Source organism: Rattus norvegicus, chromosome 5 (assembly GCF_036323735.1).
Source record: "Rattus norvegicus strain BN/NHsdMcwi chromosome 5, GRCr8, whole genome shotgun sequence".
Lineage (NCBI taxonomy): Eukaryota > Metazoa > Chordata > Mammalia > Rodentia > Muridae > Rattus > Rattus norvegicus.
The window spans coordinates 88,198,390-88,202,500 of NC_086023.1; positions in this window are offsets into that span (position 1 = coordinate 88,198,390).

The following is a 4,111-nucleotide window of genomic DNA, read 5'->3' on the forward strand; positions in this document are numbered from 1 at the left end:
TCAAGACAAATCAATCTATTATGATGGATGATCTCAGCTGCCAACCTGACTAGATCTGGATGCAGTTAAGACAACATCACAGCTGTGAAGTTTACTTGAGAAGATCTCTTACACAGTCAGCATATAGACATGAAGGGCATGCGTTTTGGTGGCAGCACAGACAAAAGAAGTTATGAGGGGAAAACTTGTTGCCTGCTTGTCTTTGTACCTTGCTAGAGTGGTTAGCTACTCTGATGCTGCCACCTCCTCTACTGCCACCACTGTGCCAACCATCTTTTACTGAAATCAGAGCACAGTTTCATCAGCCTTTCAGCATTGTCTGGAGAAGTGCCCTTGCAGGTATCCTTCAGTACTAGGATGGATGGATGAAGCCCTCAGTTCTTTACTTTCCTCTCTATTTATAGCAGTCAATTCAGCTCACAACTCAGGGTACAGCTAATACCCGCAAAGACATTTTCCTTTCCAGAATGAAACTGATTACAGAAAGAGTGAGAGAAAATCAATAGCTTGAACAAAATCTAATCTACATTTTTTGTAGGGACCCTTGAACTTTTTCTCTTTTGTTTTTATAAACAAGTTAGTAATAGTTTTGTTACATCTATCACTATGGTCTAAGCTCCTGCATGAAAAGACTCTACTCTTGTTCAGCAGCTCTTCTTTGTGACCCATGGAAAGGAGCTAGCCAAATATGCTTCCAGTTTCTCTTGGCAGCAGCCCCCTGAGGTCCACTGAGATAACAGAGGCAGCAGCAGGACTGATAGACCACCCCATTGAAGTGTCGATCTGTCTATCAAGCAACATTTCCTGATCCTCACATAAACAGGATGCCCTAGACTTCATGGCTCCAGACTCTCTGGCAGGGCTCCACAACTTTAAAAGAAAAGCAACTTCCCACACCTGAGCATATTGACCAGCCAAGGGCAGTACCTAGAGAAAAGGCTGTAGACATGAACAGTGCTCCCTAGATTTTACTGCTGTATAGTATGTTTGATTATCAGGAAATTCTCAGTGTTGAGCATGAAAATCCGTGGGTGTCAGTGTCCATATAGCATCTAGTCCAGAGAGAGAGAAGGGACATAGTAGTGCAGGGTACAGGTCAGAAACAAGGAGATTTTAATTGTTAAACAGTTCAACATGAGATCTAGGAAGCATGAATCATGAAGGCAGATATGCTCTGAACACTCACCTACCCACTTACTTTTATAAGCCTGGCATGAAACAGAGCACTGGACCCTTCCTGAAAAATACAATTCGGGCCATTTGATCTCTTTTTTATGGTTTTTTCCTATTACAATGATTTCTTCTCTGCTAGTTGGATAGGGTTACTATAGCAAAGACTGAGTGGCTTAAACAAAAGACAGTTTAGAGACTGGCTTTTCATGATCAAGGTGTGGTTCTAGAATTACTTCTGAATGTGGTCTTAATTGAGTAATGGTCTTTATCAGGGTGGTCTGTGGATGTGTCTTTGAGAAATTGTCTTGATGGGTAATTGTTGTGGGAGAGGGCAGCCCACTGTGGGTGACAGCATTGTCTGAGCAGGTGGTCCTGTTTTATAAAAGAGGGAAGAGAGTATGAGCTAGAGTACCCCAGAGTGAACCATCAAGCACTATTTATTCCTTTCATGGTTTCTGCTTTAAGCTTCTGCATTAAGTCCCTGCCCAGACTTCCTTCAATACTGGATTGTGCCATGGAATTATAAACAAAATAAATCCTGTCCTCTCTTATGTTGCTTTTAGTCAGAGTATTTTTGTTCATGGCCATAAAAAGAAAACTAGCCCATATGGAGTATTTTGACTTCTTCCTATGAACTTGAGAGGGATGACGTTCATTCTGGAACATCTTTCAGGTGTAAGGTACATTGAGTTTTGAAGTTCACAAAACATTTTAACTACTTTCAAGAACACAGGCTTTGAGTATAGACAAACTTGTAGGCAACTCTCAGATTGACTGTTTAAAACTGTCTGCCTTTTAGCCAGTTCCTTAGGGATTCCTGCTTTTACTCTGTATAATGAAATAATTTTATGTGCAGTCTAAGCATCTTGATAGGATTAGAGGTTGAGTTACAGAGGGCACTTAATGAGCATTACCAATGCTGCTAGTGGTATTTATTAATGGCAACAATAGTACTCTGAGATGAGATTAGTCTGGATTTGGACACAGATAATGACAGCCAACATTTCTGGAGCCACAAAGCAGTATTTTAAGTGGATTTGCTCATTTAGTTCTCAAAACAACCCACAAAGTACAAAGCACAATGATCCATTTTCACAAATAGAAAACTGAAGTACAAGGTTATGAAAAATATCTTCAAGGTCATACACAGATAATCCCATGTTCCCAGGCTTCTAAGACTACACACTCAGTGCTATTGTAACTAATCCTCCAATCTACCGACTCTAAACTAAAACTCTTATGGCCTCTGATGATGAACTGAACATTAACTGCTAAATTATGAGATGTTCAAGAAAGGTTACACCTTTATTTGATTGAGTTTCATATTTTTATAGATTTTCACAAGAGAAACAATTGTGACTTTTTTTTCAAACAGGAAAGGCAATATAAAATTCTTGAGTCCTCTACAAATGAGCTGATGAACCCCTTTCACTCAAATTCTGCACATTGAAAACATAGCTTAAATCCATCCTTTAGAGCCAAGAATGTTGATTAAAATACTTTTATAAAGTAAAAAAATAAAGCTAATATTAAAAATCCAGTTTTATTAGTCCCCAAAGGGAGGATTTTATTAATTCCTTTAGAATCCAATAAAAGTGTGTTTTTTAATCAACTTTGTTTTCTAACTCCTGCTCAAATGTCGAATCATAGTAAAGTATCTCACATTTCTTGAGAGACTTCAAAATACAGAGACAAATCCCTAAGATGTGGACTCAGACCTTACAGACAATCCAGTTGGATAAGAGAAATCTACAATTCATTCAGAGCCATCAAGTTAATGTGAAAAAGCACTGTTTGTGATAATGATGGCTATGCTTATTTTGTCTTCATTTAAACAAAAACTGATTGATCTAGAGGAATTTCTGGAATGTAGCACAACCTCAATGAATACCAGTTAAAGAAGTTTCCATGAGAATAATCATGGAGTGCCTTATTGACATGGTGAGAAGTTTGATTTCCCAATAACATAAGTACTTGGTTTAAATTAAAGAGCATCATTATTTAGCTGTTTTTGTTCTTTGAGGTTGGTAATGGTGTGTGTGTGTGTGTGTGTGTGTGTGTGTGTGTGTGTGTGTGTGTGTGTGTGTTTTAATGGTACTATTATTTTGTTTGTTTATTTGTGTTTTGCTTTGTTTTTCTAAATCATCTTGAGTCACTTAGGATGAGGAAAACATCTATGAAAAGGAAAATAAAGTAAAATAACAATTATGCAATCATTACTGAGTAGGGATGATGTTGATCTGGAGTAAGGGTAGCCAAATAAAAACAGGAAGAAGATGAGTACTACTAATCATAAAATATTCCTGTGGACTGGTTGTAAGAGATAAAAGAAAGCAGAAACTAAGTGTGCCTTGCTGGCATCTAACGGAAGCATTTGAGTCAAGGATAAAACATATTGTATCTTTATAGCATTCATTACCAACTTGAGCCAAAGTACTCAGAACTAGAAGTTTCTATTTTTGGCGGGAGTGTGGAACTGGGAGGAGAGAAAAGAGGGGGGTCTTTCATCCGGTTGTAACATGAATAAACAAATAATTAAAGAAAGAAAAAAGAAGTTTCTGTTGTGAGTTGAAACATATTCTTTCACCAGAAAATTGAAGACATGAAATGGGTTCCCACATCCTATGAAGAGTTTCTCCCACACCCACTGAATGGTATATGGGAGTCACCAGTACTCACATTCAGTTAAAGTCCATCCTGCAGACTGTGGGTTTAATCAGATGCATGGTTTCATCGCTTGGGCTTAATGAGGTAAACCAGACCTCCGGTAATATTGCCTGTATAATTGACATGGTTCTCTGGGAAACATTACGCTTTATAATGAAAATACTGTATATAATTAGAATCTAATAGGAAGAAAATAGTAATTAGCCAGAATTAACTGAACAGACGCAATCAGGCAAATAAAGGTTATCCTCAGGAGAGGACCCTTCAGAGT